The sequence below is a fragment of the Lemur catta genome, chromosome 6 (genome assembly GCF_020740605.2).
Source record: "Lemur catta isolate mLemCat1 chromosome 6, mLemCat1.pri, whole genome shotgun sequence".
Classification (NCBI taxonomy): Eukaryota; Metazoa; Chordata; class Mammalia; order Primates; family Lemuridae; genus Lemur; species Lemur catta.
This window is the reverse complement of record NC_059133.1, coordinates 76,982,208-77,000,983: the sequence shown is the minus strand read 5'-3', so window position 1 is coordinate 77,000,983 and position 18,776 is coordinate 76,982,208. Positions and strand designations below refer to the sequence as shown.

The following is an 18,776-nucleotide window of genomic DNA, read 5'->3' as shown; positions in this document are numbered from 1 at the left end:
TAAAGCATCCTGAAGTCAACAAGTTGATGGATGAGCATGAGTTTATAGTTTCTAAAAAATGTTTATCCATTTAAAAAATATAATATCCCTATTACACATAGCACCCTAGTTGGTGATTTTTTAAACATCTAATAATATATTACAGTAATATAAAAATTTAGAGTTGGAAAAGACTTTAGAATACATGTAGTTTAACCTTCCCCACTTTATAAATGAGGAAACCAAGACTTAGGAAGATTAAGTGACTTGCCCAAGGTCATACAGAATTTTTCAATGTTTTATGAAGTTCTGAAGATCAAACAAAAACCAGATGAATTAGTACTCAAATACTTAACTGCTTGTATATGTTATTGTCTTAAGTGATACAATTTAAGATAAGACTGTAGTGAGTCCAAGGGGAATCTGAGCCTACCTTGGTCTGTAGGATACAAAAGAGAACCCTGGCCCCAGACCTTGAAACAATAATTGGACACCTGCCAAGGGTTTTGCATTGTGTATTTCTGGACTATATGTACATAGAAAGCAGAAGGGGACAAAATGTCAATCAGTGTCCACTTCAAACAATTCAGAATCCATTCATAGGATAGTTGAAAACAGGCTTGGGAAAAAACAACAGCATAAGCAGTGTTATCCAGTACAAGGAACAATAACAATAATGAACATTAGTAGGGTGCTTTGCAGATTACAAAGTATTTTCAAACACAGCCTTTTCCATCCTCGTGATGGAAAACCACCAGATGGGTAGGCCTGTTGTTGTTATTACTGCTACTATCTCCAAAGGAAGAGGCTTAGATTGGTTTAAGAGAACATCTCCAGGTCACACACCCAGGACAGGAAATACCGTACAGTTCTCACCTCTAAGATCTGGCACCTTTCTCCATTCGAAGATGCTTATCACCAACAACACATTGGTTTGATGCCCCATGCTGGGTTTGTCATCACAGTTGAGTATGTACGGTAGGTGAGGAATGAGGTCAGAACTGTAATATAAACCTCTTACTTCATGCAGATAGATTTTCTCTCCGCCCAGAACAAGGTCACTCACTCCTTATCAAAGATTTTGTATGGGTGTGTGCAAAGGACCGAATCTGAGATTCTTTAGAGATGACCTAATTTAAGCCACGAGGCTGGAAAGCATTTCGTATGTACCTACGGAACTTTTGTACTCTAATACTTAATAAATTCAGCTTTTGTTTCCTATGAGACAAAAACCACTCAGACTTTTTCCTCAAGAACTTTCCTGAACCAAGCGGCACACAGACTTCTCCTTCAGTTCAAGGAGGTGAAGGGATTTGAAGGAAACAGTGATCCCCTTAGAATTCTGAGTAGCAAAACAGAAGAATTGTATCAGCTGTGATTTCTCTGATAATTCAGTCTCCTCGTGCTCCACCCTACTCATAAACATTCACTACTTTTACTGCCTGCCCTACACATGGACCTATCGGAGGAGGCAGTCATGACAGCGACCTTCAATCGTGGCTTTTCACAACCTCATACATGTACAGGCAGCTGGAAAAAACAGCTTGAAGACAATCCAGAAAGGATTGCTATGGTTACCTAAATGTGCATTGCAGTGTGTGAGGCCTAAGCACCCCCCAAATATATATATATATATATATGTACATATATATATATAATTATCATATCCATGAGGGAAATATGGGTTAGACTCTTTGTTTAATATTCTCCTTGGTTTTCTTGAACGTGTAAAGCCATTTTCATTTTCTATACTCTGTGTTACAAGGACCTACAGAGAGAATCCAACCTGAATTTGTTAATAGGACATGCTCAGAGCTTCAATGTGTTATATGATTTGGGGAAGCATATATTTGGTTACTGCTCTGTGGCTCTCACATTTGTTCCAGTTTGATTTGTGAGAAGCTATTCTTAAGTTGTTCCACTTATTAGCTATTCTGATCTCTGGGGTGTCCATTTATGGCATGCCAGAGGGGAGCATCACATTAGGAGCAGATTTTTCTTAGAGCCAAGTGGGAAATCTGCTTGAAGTTTTTAAACAGAACTTTGACTGCACTACAATCTGGAACGCATAATTACTTCATGCTGGCTGAAATCAAGAAGCAGCAAACATGGAGCGATACTCACAGATGTAATTACAAATTACAACCTGCACCTCATCATTGCCATCTACTTAGAGACACCTTTTGCTGGGGTTCTTAAAACGGTAACTCCTTACTTCTGTAATTTGAAGCAACTGTGGGTAAAAGGAAACACTACGGCATTCGTAGGCAATTTATGATGGCTGGTGACATTAGTTGGAACTTGAGGAAAATTTCTAATAACATTCAAATATTTTTATAGGCACACACAACATTTTCTTTCTCTCCCTTTTCTCTTCTTTTCTATTCAATTCATTTTCCTTTTAAAAACAGGAGAATACGGCTGGGGGCAGTGGCTCACACCTGTAATCCTAGCACTCTGGGAGGCCGAGGCAGGAGGATCGCTCGAGGTCAGGAGTTCGAGACCAGCGTGAGCAAGAGTGAGACCCCGTCTCTACTAAAAAATACAAAGAAATTATCTGGACAACTAAAAATATATAGAAAAAAAAATTAGCCGGGCATAGTGGTGCATGCCTGTAGTCCCAGCTACTGGGGAGGCTGAGACAGAAGGATTGCTTGAGCCCAGGAGTTTGAGGTTGCTGTGAGCTAGGCTGACACCATGGCACTCTAGCCCAGGCAATAGAGCAAGACTCTGTCTCAAAAAAAATAAAAACAAAAACAAACAAACAAAAACCAGGAGAATAGGAATAGTCTACAATAACTCCTGGATTTGTTTTCCAAAGTGTGACTGAATGTTGAAATTCACAATTTTATAAATATAAATTATTTTTCCTAAAATGCATGACAGAGAGCCAATGTTTATCAGAAAGAAATCCATCTACCACTTTCCTGTCCATTGGTCTAGCCTCTGAGATACAGCCTCAGATTTTCCTTAAGGATTTGGCATCTTATTGCCTAGAAAAAAATCATATCATTTGTGAATTTGAAGTTTTCACTCGTTTATAAAAATTTTAAATAAGTCCAATTCTAGTACTGATTCTAGGTAATCCCACTATTTGCACTTATAAATTAGTTGAAAAATATTTAGTTATTCTTCTTTTGTTTTAGAACTCCAATTTAGTCTTTTCTCCATAACAGACTGTGGTACTGATAACTTTTAAAAACTCTTCCTCAAAGAATTTGCTCTCACCAAATGCTTATTATCTATTAGAGGAAAAGAAATCACCCCCCTGCCCCAATGAATTATGTTTCTTGACCATTCAATGAGTCTCTACTTAATCTCAGCTTCCATTTGCTTTCCAGGTACAGAAACGAAGCACCTCAGGTGGTAGTTTCCATTGTCTCCTCTGTAACCTTGCCAACCAATGGAGGCCATTTTGGAAATCTGCCAAGAATGCTCTGGCATAACATTATGACCAGGAAACCTTTTCTTCCTTTTTCTCCATACTACACTCATCCTTATCCTTCAATATCCAGCTAAAATTTTACCTGAACTTTTCTATGATTCATACTCTTCCTATTTGAGAATTCACTAATCCTGTTTGCATGAAAAAAACCAAGTATTTGAGGGAATGAATGAACAGTAACACTTTATTTTCAGAGTCAAGAGGGATAGAAAACTGGATGGATGGGCTTGTGGAGACATTTTAAGGTACATAGGTAGAATAATAGGAGAGTTTTGTTGAACAGTCTTAACTTCCTTATCATAGTGGCTTTGGAGTCAGACAAACCTAGCATGGACCCACGTAGGTGAATACAAATTTAGTTACTTTTATAGGTATAGGGCAATTCATGCACTCTATTTCTTCTTGAGTGAGCTTTGGTACTTTCTATATCTTTAGAAATTTGTTAATTTCATGTAAGTTGTTCATAATGTACTATTATTATCCTTTAAATATTGGTGCTGATGCAAACCAAGATTAAGGATAGACTCATTGAATGCCTAAGAAACATAATTTAATTTGTTGGATGTATAGTGATATTCCCTTTTTCATTTATAATATTGGCCATCAGTGTTTTCTCATTTTTCCCTGTTCAGTGTGGCTAAAGTTGTACCAATTTTACTGATCTCAAAGAACCAGTTTTTAATTTCATTGATTTTCTCGATTGTTTTTATGTTTATTCTTTCATTGATTTCTGCTCTTATCTTCATTATTTCCTTCTTTCTTATTTCTTACTTCTGCTTACTTTTGGTTAAATTTGCTCTTATTTTTCTAGCTTTTAAAGATAATAGATTTGAGATATTTCTTCTTTTCTAATATAGGCATTTAGTGTTATAAATTTCCACATAGTGCTCACTTCAGCAGCACATATACTAAAATTGAAATGATACAGAGACCATTAGCATGGCCCTGTGAGAGACTGATATGCAAATTAGTGAAGCTTTCCATATTTTATTGATACTATTTCCCAGGCACTGTTTCAAGCACTTTACATGCATTAACTCGTTTAATCCAGAATGATCAGGAGGCTAAAATAAAAAATAACTGACAATGTCAAAAAAAATTTCTCTTTAAACACCACTTTGGCTTTATCCCACCATTTTTATATGCTGTATGTTCATTTTTATTCAGCTTTAAATATTTTCTAATTTTTTTCGTGATTTCTTCTTTGTTGCGTAGATTATTTAGAATGTGGCCAGGTGCAAATCGTAGCACTTTGGGAGGCTGAGGTGGGAGGATCACTTGAGGCCAGGAGTTAGAGACTAGGCTGAGCAACATGGCAAGACCCAGTCTCTACAAAAAATAGAAAAGATTAGCCAGGCATGGTGGCACTTTGTGCCTGTAGTCCCAGCTACTCAGGAGGCTGGGACAGGAGGATTGCTTGAACCCAGGAGTTGGAAGACTCAGTGAGCTATAATGATGTCACTGCACTCCAGCCTGGGCAACAGAGCAAGACCTTATCTCAAATAATAATAATAATAATGATAATAATGCACACAGTAGCATGCATATCTCCAGAAATACTATGTAACTGAGGAATAGGACACTAAAAATGTATAACAGGGTTTTACTCAAATTCAACAAGTAACAGGTTGGCAGGATCACAGTGTAAAGGACTCTCACTTGTTAGTAAGACTCTCCTTTCACATAACCTAACACTTCTTTCAAAATTATCTTCCCAATTTTTCCATTGGCTTCTCAGTGTGGGTATCAAATGATTCCTGTGAATTAGATACTCTGTTTGCTACCAGAGTCACAACAGGAACTATGATGAGGTAACCCCCACTTTTCATCAATAACTGCAATCACAACTGTCATTGGCAAGACCTCTAGCATCCAGATAATATCAATTTATTATTTATAATTATAATCAATACAGCCTAATTGGCTTCTCAACTTTTCACAACTTAAATTCATGTAATTAATGTCCTCAGTATGAGAATTATAAGTTTTTTTTTTGTTTTTGTTTTTGTTTTTTGAAACAGAGTCTTGCTCTACCACCCTGGGTAGAGTGCAGTGGCATCATCATAGCTCACAGCAACCTCAAACTCCTGTGCTCAAGCAATCTTCCTGCCTCAGCTTCCTGAGTAGCTGGGACCACAGGAACATGTACTCAGCCAAGAAAAAGTTTTTTTATGGAGCCTTTATTTTTTGGAGATGTATACTGAAACATCTGTAGATAAAGTGATATTTTTATTAAAATGTAAATTTAATTACTTCTTTATTGAAAGAGAATATACTGGAAAATGTTTTTTTTTTTTAAATATGGAACGCTTCACGAATTTGTGTGTCATCCTTGCTCAGGGGCCATGCTAATCTCTGTATAGTTCCAATTTTAGTATATGTGCTGCCGAAGCGAGCACTGGAAAATGTTTTTAAGTAGTCACAAATGAAGAGCACATGACAGGGCCAGGCGCAGTGGCTCATGCCTGTAATTCTAGCACTCTGGGAGGCCAAGGTGGGTGGATCCTTTGAGCTCAGGAGTTCGAGACCAGCCTGAGCAAGAGCGAGACCTGGTCTCTACTAAAAAAAATAAAAAGAAATTAGCTGGACAACTAAAAATATGTAGAAAAAATTAGCCAGGCATGGTGGCTCATGCCTGTAGTCCCAGCTACTCGGGAGGCTGAGGCAGGAGGGTCGCTTGAGCCCAGGAGTTTGAGGTTGCTGTGAGCTAGGCTGATGCCACGGCACTCTAGCCCGGGCAACAGAGTGAGACTCTGTCTCAAAAAAAAAAAAAAAAGAACAGAACAGATGACAGTATTTGTTGATATATCCATACATGTGGAAAAGTAGCTTAAACATATAGGATCTCATGTCTCTATAGTCTACATACAGTCTTTAGACAGGCAAGTCATGTAAGGATGCACAAATAAACCAGTTCACAAACACCATAATCTGAGGAAAGTCATGATTGATCTTCATGGAAGCCACGTCCTATAAACTATACCCTCTTTATGGCATCTGGAACAAATCACCAATAACCAAAGGATATGTTTAAACAGGTACTTAAAACTTGAGAATGTCACTCAATCTGGTTACAGGCCAAGCTTGGGGCCTACATTAGTTTGGCCCGCTCTGCGCTTCTGAATTCATCGCTGGGTCATAATTCCCCTCCCAACAGGGCCTGAAAGAAGGAATATAGACCAGACCTGACCAATAAATCAAGAGTTGTATCTGTATGTATAAACGAAAAGGGTAAATTCTAAGCTGAATTTTGTCTCTCTCTAGCTCAGAAAGCACAGGATTCATACACATTTATAAAATTAATAATTACTTTTTAAATACTGCATATTTATTAAGATAAACATAACACTAACTGCATTCATAGGGATTACACTAGAACAGTCAGTGTTTGCAAAATGTGATGAAAAGTACTACAAAGATGCCAGGTATTGCCATCAATACTTTTGTGGTAATACATTTTTATTTAATAAAATCAGTAAATTAAACTTGTGATGCTGTAGGAGGTGACCAATCAATTTTACTATAGTTTTAAATTATTCATCCTTATAGGAGATTAAAAATAATTTTCTTTTTAGTAACTTAAATATATTATTTGCTTTTTTGGATTAATGCTATGAAACTATCTGATATCACTAATTGAAAAAAGACTGATTACATTATGTTAAAAGTTTTTGGACATCTTATTAAAAATGTTTCATAATCACAAAATATGTTCTTGAGATAAAATCTGACTCCATTTTATAATTAACATGACTTAGGAAACTAGGCTGAATGAGAAAAAGGAAAAGTCAAAACAGCAGAGAAAAAAAAATAAGCAGAAGGTTGGAGGTTGAGGTTTTAATTCTTAGGGAGGATAAAAGCCGGTCCTATACTCAAAACTTGTGGCGGTTTATTATCGACATGGCGGAGATCAAATTAAAAAAAAAAATCTTGCCTTGCTGGCCATCTGTCCACAGTCTGGGCTGCTGCTCTGAGGAAAAATAAACACATCTTGGGTTAATCCCAGGAACACTGGGTTTACCATTAGGGACATTTTCACTAATGTGCCTTAGTCAGCCCTTCTGCGGTCTGAGAAGGACATGATAGATGAAGTTGGATGTACTGTGTGATGACAGAGTATAAACTGATAAGAGCTCTGATGTCAGTTTAGCATTTTGGGTTTTTTGTTGTTGTTTTGCTTTGGTTTTTTGCCTCATTCTGCAACCAAACAGCTATAATTCCATTTCAGTCATAACAGGAACTAGAGAATATTGATCACTACAGTGTCCCAGCTTTTAAAACGAAGTCTGGGCCGGGCGCAGTGGCTCACACCTGTAATCCTAGCAATCTGGGAGGCCGAGGCAGGAGGATCGTTTGAGCTCAGGAGTTCGAGACCAGCCTGAGCAAGAGTGAGAACCTGTCTCTACTGAAAATAGAAAGAAATTAGCTGGACAACTAAAAACATATAGAAAAAATTAGCCAGGCATGGTGGCGCATGCCTGTAGTCCCAGCTACTCGGGAGGCTGAGGAAGAAGGATTGCTTGAGCCCAGGAGTTTGAGGTTGCTGTGAGCTAGGAGGATGCCATGATACTCTAGCCCAGGCGACAGAGTGAGACTCTGTCTCAAAAAAAAAAAAAAAAAAAAAATTAAAACGGAGTCCGAAATATCACTTAGAAACAACGGCTAAGGAAGAAAAACAACAATAGAGTTTTGTGTAACGGTGACTGATGATATTATTGTCCCCATATGTATGTCTATAAATGTTTCTGTGCATCTTGCAGCTCCTTCCCTTTGAGAATAATCCTGGCATGGAAATAGATCAACCCATCACCATGGATACTGAAAAATCTGGCCAAATGACCTAAAACGTAGATTGTGGGTAAAATTGTATTGGTATCTGTTGCTGTAACTGATGCCAGTGCATCGTGAGCAAGAGCAGCCCCAGGAGGGGACAGTATCCCTAGGGATCCCCATCTCCATGGGTCCTGCTCTCAACCATTACCTACCCGGGCTTCACAGACTCTCTTGAGTTTTTGGACCCACGGGTTGGTTCTGCTGTCCATGCACACAGAAATCCAATGACAATACCACTGACCCCAAGTATTTGTCTCTGGGATAATCATTCTGACCTCTGGAGATTTACTACTTTCTCCCTTGATCCAAACCAAGTGTGAAAAATCTCTTTGACTTTTGTTTTAGCATAAGTAAAATACTTATACCAGATAATTGAGGCAAACGAGTTTAAAAACCAAACAATTCAAATTATTGTTGTACCATTAACTCACTGTAGACCTTGAGTGAATTACCTCACTTTTCATTATTCATTTGACCAATATTTGCCAAGGGCCTACTGTGCCAAAGATGCATAGGCAGCAGGCATGCAAAGAAAAATGAAAAACAATTCTGGTTCTCAAGGTGCTCACAATAGAAAGGGGAAGATGGACACTTATACCAATGTTCACAATGCTCGGTGACACAGATCACCATAGAAATGAAGGAGCACACAGAGGGCCATCTGGCCCAGACTGAGAGGTCAGGGTGGGCTTCTAGGAGGAAGCAAATCTGAGGTGAGGCCTGAAGGATAAAATGGAGATGGTCAATCCGAGGGGTGGGGACAGAGAGAGGGTGCTGAAGGAGGAAAGGGTGGAATGATAATGGACTTGGAAAGAAGAAAATGTTGTACTAGCATGTGACTTGATCCAGCACAAAAAATTGTCATAACAATATAAATGCCATTAATTAGCTTTCAAGGGTCAAACTGTAGATAAAAGTATTATTGTTGGTTTCAGCATAGAATAGTGAATAACATTTAAATGTTAATGACATTGAACCATATAAAAGAAAATTATTACATCTACTGTACGACCAGTAATTTCACTCCTAGGTATTTACCTAAGACAAATGAAAACACACGTCCACACAGAATCTACAATAAAGATGTTCTTAGCTGCTTTATTCATAGTATCCCAAACCGGAAACAACACAAATGTCTATTAACAGGGAAATAGATAAATTGTGTATATTTATACAATGTAATACTTCTTGATGATTAAAAGGAATAAACTTTAATACATGCAACATGGATGAATTTTAAGACATTATACTGAGAGAAAAAAGTTAGACAAACACACAGAAAAGAATACTGGGATTACATTTATGCAAAGTTCTAGAAAAGGAATATCTACTCCATGATGGAAAAGGTCAGATAAGTTGTTGCCTCTGATGCGAAAGGAGATTGACTAGAAAGGAACACAGGAGAAACTTCTGGGATTAAAAAAATCATTTTGTAATGAAAATGATAGAGATATGAACTGCACAGGTATGTATGCATTGGTTAAAACTCATTGAATTGTACACTTATGATTTGTGGCTTTCACTGTATGTTTTTGATCTAAAAAACAGAAACATATTAAACTAGTAGGTTTGCTTTTTTTCCCAGTGGTGTAAGTTAGCTATTCTGAGGCTATCTCCTATGTTCTAGGCTTGAGCAAATGAATAAATATTTTGAAAATAATGGGAACCAGGTTTGTGCCTGCTGGAGAATGGAGTAGCAAATACAGGAGGAGGAAGACAAAACTGTGCTGTCCAATATGGTAGCCACTAGCCACATGTGGCCACCGAGCACTTGAAATGTGGCCAGACCAAACGGAGGATATGCTGTTAAGTGTCAAATTCACATTGGATTAGGAAGGCTTCGTACAAAAAATGTAAAATATCTCATTAACTTGTTATATTGATTATACTTTGAGATGGCAAGATGTGGATTTATTGGGTTAAATATATTATCAAAATCGATTTCAACTGTTTCTTTTCTTTTAAACATGGCAAGCGGAAAGTTTATAATTACACATGTAGCTCATCTTTGTGTCCATTGGACAGTGCTGGACTGCAGGGTAGCTTGTGGTGTTGGTTTGGAATTGGGGATATCGTATTCCAATATGTGAACTCATAGTTCTCTTTTTTTTTCTGAAAGGGCCTGGAAACAATGACATACTAGCAGGAATGAGCACACCAAGCGTCTAGACCTTGGCAACGTTCTCCATTAAAAGGAAATATAGCTGTTTGGAGAAATGTCTGATTTCAGGACTGGATCAGGAAAAGTACAGGATGAACCCTGAGCTTCCTATTTCAGAAGAAAGTAAAGAATTACTCAAAACCCATGCTGGGGGCCGGGCGCGGTGGCTTACGCCTGTAATTCTAGCACTCTAGGAGGCCGAGGCAGGCTGATTGTTTGAGCTCAGGAGTTCGAGACCAGCCTGAGCAAAAGCAAGACCCCGTCTCTACTAAAAATAGAAAGAAATTATATGGACAGCTAAAAAATATATATATAGAAAAAATTAGTCAGGCATGGTGGCACATGCCTGTAGTCCCAGCTACTCGGGAGGCTGAGGCAGGAGGATTGCTTGAGTCCAGGAGTTTGAGGTTGCTGTGAGCTAGGATGATGCCACGGCACTCACTCTAGCCCAGGCAACAGAGTGAGACTCTGTCTCAAAAAAACAAAAAAAACAAAAAAAAAAAACCATGCTGGGGTCTATCAAAATGACACAAAAGAGCCATCTTTAAGGGACTCTCACTGGCCAAATCTAGGATATTCTGAGTATCAAAATAGATGATGATAGTAATGGTTTATAACCTATTGTATGGTATAAAATAAGAATCCATGAGTCAGTCATATAAATGAATGAATAAATACATGAAAAGGAAAAGTGCTTCCTTACAGTAGAATGTCAACTACTAAATATAGAAAAAAATATGGAGGTAGAATATCATTGATACTAAAACTAGTGGGTAAAAGATTGATGAGAAACAGGATTATTTATCTAGTTTCAAAGTATCTCCCCATATATTAATTACAAAGAGAAAATTTCTTTAGATGTATACTCTTAAAAATTTACAGTTAGAAAAATTATCAAAACCAACCCAGAACTTATTACACAATCTTACTGCCTTTGTGTTTTTAAAATATCACTGAGAGGATTCAAACTCCTCTTCTCAATTTGATGAAGGAAAATTAATCTAATCTAAGTTTGGTTCATAAATCACCATTAGAGTCATCTGAATTCTTTTTTAGAAAATCTTCATAAGACGTAAGAGGAAGAAAGCCTCTATATTCCTAGGAAGTTGGCAGCTGTGGGTGCAATTAAAAATATTTGCAAAACTAATTAGCAAATCTGATCAGAAAACAGCAAGAAAGAATAATATAGGAAGTTACACTGTCATTTTTCATAGTTATATTGTTATTGTCATACTTTAAAATGCCATACTTTTAAGTAGTGCACAAAAAATCTATTGTAAACCTTGCGCTGGCACTTCTTAAAATACTTCCTGTGATTTTAAAACCATAATACATCATAAAGGTAAAAAGTTTCATGGAGATAGGGCAAAAAAATAGGAAATATCTATAAAATTAGATATTTTATTTTTAAATAGAGTCAAATGACAAAAAACCAAGTTATTGTCTAGCCACTAACTTCTATATTAAAAAATGGTAATGCTATCACCTGCATACACATTTTGAGGCATAATAATTTAAATCACATAACAAGTAGTCAGTAATTGGATTGTATTTAGCCTAAAACATTAAAATTCAGTCATATCCCAAAAGCTGTTTAAAAATTGAAAATAAGAGGATCAGTGAATTTGTAAGTGAATTTATCATAAGATAACCTCTTTTCAAAAGATTTAGGTTGCTCATGACAGAGGGCACATGGAATATTCAAAATGGAATATAAAAACCTTCCATATTAGATTCATGGCGGATTTGATTGTAAAAAGGAAGGTGCCTGCTTTTCAGAGTTTTCTGAAAAAGCGTAAGAATGTTCATGGAATTGAAAGCCAAACATCTGGTGGTTGGCGGTGGAAGCTTCTTTATGAAAGAGTTAAGTGCAATCCTAAGGAATGCAGGTAGGAGTGCAGGAATAAAATTTGAATAAATAAAATGGCAAGAAAAACTGGCAGAGACTAGGATTCTTTGAACCTCAAGTTAACATTTGTCATCAGTATCAAAAGAGTCCCAAATCCATTACTGTCCAAAGCCTGTTGGCCTTCACTGAAACACTTAAAGAGGACTGTGAAGTAATATATTTCACAGGTTCCTTCACCCTTAGAAGATCCAGAAACAACAAATTGTCTTGATTTTTTGGTTAAACATGGCAGCATGTCTAAGGAAGACATGATCAGATTTACTTGATTACCAGACCCTTCAGATCTGCAAATAATTTACTGTGGTCTATTTATTTTCTGCATATATTGAAAAGAAAAAAAATTACCTTTTTTGGTAGAAAGAAGCATGAAGTTTGATTACAGAAAGAACAGCATGAAAGCCTTTTTAGCAAAATCAACTATAGGTGACTATTTTAAAAATGTGACCCCTTTTTTAAAGCAGTTTAAAACATTTTATTAAAAAAAAAAAAAAGCAGACCAAGGAAAAGGAGATAATATAAACATGTCAGCTCAGTATTGTCAGAGTTATAATGATTATTTCAAATCTGCATTGAGCTTCCTGGCAGCCAATGCAATGGATGGGTATACACGATTATAAAAATTTATTATTGGAATAAGAAAATATTCTAGTTCCTCAGAAAATGAGGGGCTTCCTTGATTTTAAATTTGAAAAGATATTTCTCCTGTGGAGAAATGAACAATATATAACATAGCATATATTATCCTTAACTGGATTTTTGTTGTTAATGTCAGTATGATTGTCTATGGCCAAGCACATAATGCTAAAGTATTGCTCAGCAAAGGCAGTTCCAGGGGCTTATGGAATCTTCATTAACCATACAGCCTTCCAGTAGTCTAGGAATACCACTGTTCTCTGGAAAATACATTATGCTGCCCAAGGTACACCTAAGTGAATATATTTTTCCACTTGATTATATTATGTCATATAAACATAGTCAATGGAATCAATTGCCACAGTATTCATTGTTTAGTTTGTTAGATGAACATAGAAACAAAGACTCTGAAAGTTGGAAAGGATGTAGGAGATCTCCTGGTCCAATAATAAATGATTGCAGCTACTATCATAAAAGGCATCTCTGACAATCAGTGTAGGAACTTGGTTTGCATACTATGGCAGACAGTTGGATCACTCTCTCACAAGGCCATCTGCTCCACTGTTGAAGACAGTTTTGTCTTGTCCTGTTTTTTTTACATTATAATGAAAACTACTGGACTGTAATTTTCACCAGTTTTTAAGTCTGTCCTGCAGATGAACTGAGCAACCCCTCAAATATCAGAAGATATGTTTGATTTCCCACTTCTGCCTTGTCTTTCCTAAGCTAGATATCTTCAGTTTATGCTATTAATCCATTTAAAATGCTGATGATAATAGCATAAGTCATGGGACACTTTAAACTTTTTTCAGTGTTTTATATACATTATCTCATTTTACTCTTATAAGAAATCTCTGAATGCTATATACAACAGGTATTTTACAAATGAGATCAGACCACTGGTTTATAGCAGAATGTGGACTAGGAACTTTGTCTCTTTACTTTCTATTTTTGTTTTTAAATGAGAATTTATAAACTAGACTGAACACTAAACACAGTGAATAGGAGAAGAAAATTTTGAAGGCATTCTACTAATATTAAGAAAACATCAGGAAGATATATTTATGGTAAGACTTATAAATTTTCAAATTTTAACAGGTGCCAAGAATTTCATATAGATGTTTAAAACTTCAAGAAGAAATATTAAAAGAGTTAGTTTCTCTTCTCTTCTCAGCTAAAAGTTGTGACCAAACTATAGATTTGCATTCAGGCTCAGGCTTGAGTTTAGGTTCAAGTTTTCTGATCACCCTAACTATAAAATAATATACCAGTATAAACTCCTCTGGCTTGCCAAATAAAACTGGAATTCTTAGAGTAATTTTCTAAAAAGTATGAAGGTTCTAGGACTTCTTGCACTTCAGTCCATTCAGAAACCATTTTCCTGTTTCTCCTACATCCATCTTCAGCCACGGAGTTCCTGGGCATCTTCTGGTTCTTCTTCTGTGTTCCTGGGAAAGAATGTGAGAATTCAAACATTTTTGCTTAAACTGTAACAAACAAAGTCTGCTATTAGTATAAAACTTTACCTGTTGGGATAAAATCCTTAAAACCAAATAAAAAGCGTTCAATTTAAATACACAGAAGCAACAGTAGTTAATGGTATGTAATTAAAACATCAGTTTTTAAATGTGCCTCCAAGGACATTTTAACAAAGTCTAATTTGATGAAATTTTGCTGTGTCAAGGAGGTGCTCTACTGAGCCCAAGTAGATTAAAAATTAATCAAGTGGTGAGAGCTCTCCATGAAATACAGCCCATCATAAGGAATTCTCTGGGCTCCATCTGGCACCGTTACGGCATGCCTAACGGGGACAGAAGGGGCTCTTGACCTCTCCGGTGACTGGAGCACAAACCCTTGATGATGGGATGGGTTGGGACTCGTGGTGGGCTGGACTACTGGAAATATGAGCCTGACCACACATTCTGTTTGAACAGAATGATCCTGCTCTGCAGTTTTCCTTTTTTCTTTTATGAATGTGTCCAAATGTCAAGTGGAGCCATTTTCCTAAAGAAGACACTAATGGACATCAGAATATAGAAAATAAAAACCAGTCATATGCCCTCTGACTACAAAATGTTCACAGTTAGATGAAGTAGACTGAGAAGCTATGTATGAAATTTAGATCAATCAGCCTCTCTTTGGGACATCGACCCAGCCACCAGCCAGGCCCATTTCCAACGTTCAATCTCGCAGGCAGTGAACACTTGCAGAGAGCCAGCTATTCAAGTGACCACGCTACTGAAACACAGTATGTGGTTCTTTCATCAGCATCTTCCTAGTAGAGAATTTAGCTTTTTAAATATCATTCCTTACTCAATCTCCAGTGTGTTTTCTTTCTAGAAGGGACAGAATCATTGAAAGCGAGCAGGCTTTAGAGAGAAAACAGCCTGCTTTTCTCCCACCTGTAAGGGGAAGATATTTATTACTAGCTTTTGATGTTTCCTTCTATCTAGAGAACTCAGTGTAACACTCCTGGCCTCTTCAATCCTTTACCACTCTGTCTCAGGAAATGAGGAGCGGGTTGTTTGGTTGGTAAATTTGAGGAGAATAAGCAGGGCTTGCAGACCGCAACCCCTGCCATGTTCTCCGTGCTTGAGGAATGGCCAGAGGGAAGCAGATGTCATGTCCTCTCTTCCACGCTGGAGTTTTACAGGGGGAGGCCCGGCAGGAGGAAGCATGTATCCATCTGGCCGGGATGGATGGATAAATCTGCCTATTTGTGAGATGCGGTCGCAGGAAGCTCACAGTTCCTGCACTCCTAAGCCACATTATCCCTCCCAGCCCTAATCAGTAAGTACTGTATGGTGTTTTGATCTCCATCTGTTCGTCCTATTCTTTGTCTATCTCTTAAGTGGCTTAGAACTCAGACCACTTTTTAACCCTTGTTGACCTTGGAAAGTTATTTTACTATGGTCATCATTTCCTATTTTATTTGTCAAATTTTTGTGCATCTTCTGGTTCCTTCTCTGGATGTTACCATTATTTTACCAACCTGGCAAAATTGTGAATGTAAAGTGTCTAGCACAGGGCTTGGCATTCAATTAAACTTTTATTCCCTTTCTATTATTTTAATGTAGCGATCACCCTATTGTCTTGGTTTCTTCTTCCCTTTAGTTCCCTTCAATAAGTTATCTTCTTCTATTTCTCCTCACTGTCGTCAAGACTTTCTTTTTTTTTTTTATTATATTTTTAGCATTTCCACTTTACAGACGAAAGACTTCTTTACTAAACCATTCTGTCTCTAGCTAGCTCCCTAAATCACTGGTTCTGAAAGGGTGGTACCAGAACCAGCAGCATCAGCATCTTCAGGGAACTTGTTAGAAATGAAAACTCCTAGGCCCCACGCAGATATACTGAATCAGAAACTCCGGGTAGAGTCTGGCAGTTTGTGGTTGAACAAGCCTTCAGGTGATTCTGATGCACATTCAAGTCTGACAATCAAAGACCTAAACACTCAGTTTCTGTTCAGATCCGTGGCTTGTCTCTGCCCAAATACTTTTCTTTTTGTGTCTTAGTCTCTCCTGTGATTGCCAACCACTTTGTTTGGTATAATTATCCATTGTTTCATCCCTCAAAGCCCTATCATCCCCATCTGCTGCCAAAAAGGGTAACTATTTGGTCTTGAAAGGATTTAAAATTAGGATCTACAGGTCTCTTTTGTATAAATTTTTGTCACTATGATATCTGAGTTATTGAAAATTTGGGCAACTTAGTTTTAGTTTAGTTTACCAGGTGTTTATTTTCACAGCTATTGTATAACACAAAGCACTCACAAATCAGCAAATCTTTGCTCTGTGTTTTGTTTTTAATGTGTAAATAGAAAATCTACCATCACAGGACACTACAGGTAGCACTGAAAAAAATTGGTTTTCACAGCACTGATTTTCTAACAACTTGAAAAGCATCAAGCAATTCAATTATCCTAAAATTGTCATCCAATTTGTTTCTCTGTGGGAGAGCTAGTATTCTTATGTCATGAAGACCAGGAAATTAGCTGCTTTCTGGAATATGTGTATTTTTTCCGTCCTATTTTTGGTGAATCATTGAAAGAAATACTTAGGGGCAGCAAGGATTGGGGGAGTTGGGGCAAGGGGAGCGGGAGGAGAGGTGAAATGGGATCTGAGAAAAAAAAAGATGTTTTTCATTTCAAATGCTCACAAAAATCACTATTTAATTATTCAATGTGCTCGATATACGTTTACATTATCCTTTACTAATGACAGCCAACACCTAGGTACTTCAAATAATTGAATACTTCAGGTATTTATTAACTTCCCTCCCGCTATTCCTCGAATGTTTATGCAAATTAATTTCCAATCAGTGAAATTTGTAGACATTCATGATTCTACTACAAATCAATATTAATGTGTAACATTTGGGGGAAATGTCATTCTTTCTTGTGCCATTCATTCTGAGGCATTTTTGGGGAAGCAAGTCATTCACTTAAGTTGTAATGAAAAGCATTTAGTTTTCATTACTGTGTGGGAGTCTGCATCTCAAGGGAGTATTTCACAGCTGTTATTCATTCAATCTCAGTTTGCCTGGGAGGGAGGCAAAGGGAGCCCAGTGAGCCAAAGTCAGTGAGTTGAGTCATTGTTCAGCTCCATTCCGAAGGGCTACTGGGTTTCAACTAAACCCCTCAGGTCTAATTTAAGATGCCCTGGGGAAGGCTTTTCTTTGTGATCAGTCCCATTGACAACAGTTCAGACATAACCAGTCTGTTCTCTGATCACCTTCCACCTGCAGGACCCTGGGAAGCACCCATGACACCTTGCAGAGGACCCAGTCCCCTCCAGGGGCAAGCAGGCACTCCTCAAGCTGCATCCGCAGAGAACTTCTGAAATCCCCCTGGTACCCGCCAGCATGTCAAGGCCTTGTATAAGACCTCATTATCAGCACTCCAAGATTTTAAATTTGGTGATGGTGTTGACCGAGGTCCTCCTGTCTGATTGTATCTTCACTGATTTCTAGTTTTTTACTCCATCTGATAGAAGGGCCGCTTTGGCCTCATTCGTGTCTTCCACCTTTTTTAGCTAATGGGTTGTTAGTTCCCCTTGCTCCATTAAGGAGTCTGGACTCCAGGACAAGTTATTTCAACACTGTCTTCTTGAACCCTCATTCTGCCCTTTAACTTCTCTGGGGTCTTCCGCACTAATTCTAGCCCCCGATCATCTCAACTTTCTTTTCTGTTTCCACCCCTAGGCGACCACATTTTGGGGAAAGGTCATAACGAAGCCATTTCCAGTGCTGCTCCTCGGCAGTCCTGTCAGACCCGCCCTGGACTCTGCCCGGCCCCACGCGCGATGGCCGCTGGGTAACCCTCCTGACCTGCCAGTCCTGATCCCAGCTCCCTTCTTCTGTGCAGGTGACCTTGCCACTTACTGTCACTACACCCTCGTCCACGTGCCCCCTCAAGTTTTCTCTGTACTTTCACCCTTTTCCTTCTTTCTTATTGTGTCAGAGGGAGCAGTCTCCCTTCTGTGTTCAACGTGGTCATCTCATCGTCCTTTTCTCCATTTCTTTCCCTCAATTTGCTCTGCTCTGTCTCCTTTTTCAATCTCTAGCTCTTGAATGCTTTTGCTAGGCCAGTAAACGCGCAGCACCCTCCTATGAAAAACAGCAAACAAACAAGCAAACAAAAGTCAGCTTCCCTGGGTTTTGCAATCCCTTCAGATTATTATCTTCTTAGTTTCCTTTCCAGGGGATACCTGTTCACTCGTGGACCTCCTGAGAGTTGGCTGATGCCCCATTGTTTTTTGTTGTTTCTTTTTTAGCTTTTTTTTTTTTTTTGTAGACATAATGGCTGCAGATGCTCC

At 38.0% G+C, this 18,776-nt stretch overlaps 2 non-coding genes across 2 annotated transcripts; one reads left to right on the top strand and one right to left on the bottom strand.

Moving 5' to 3' along the window:
* Window positions 1–4,308: 4,308 nt before the first annotated feature.
* On the top strand, window positions 4,309–4,414 carry LOC123640871. The gene has a single exon (XR_006736111.1). It is a non-coding gene; the product is annotated as a U6 spliceosomal RNA (small nuclear RNA).
* Window positions 4,415–5,719: 1,305 nt separating this feature from the next.
* LOC123640845 lies at window positions 5,720–5,823 on the bottom strand. The gene has a single exon (XR_006736089.1). It is a non-coding gene; the product is annotated as a U6 spliceosomal RNA (small nuclear RNA).
* Between the last annotated feature and the right edge of the window lie 12,953 nt (window positions 5,824–18,776).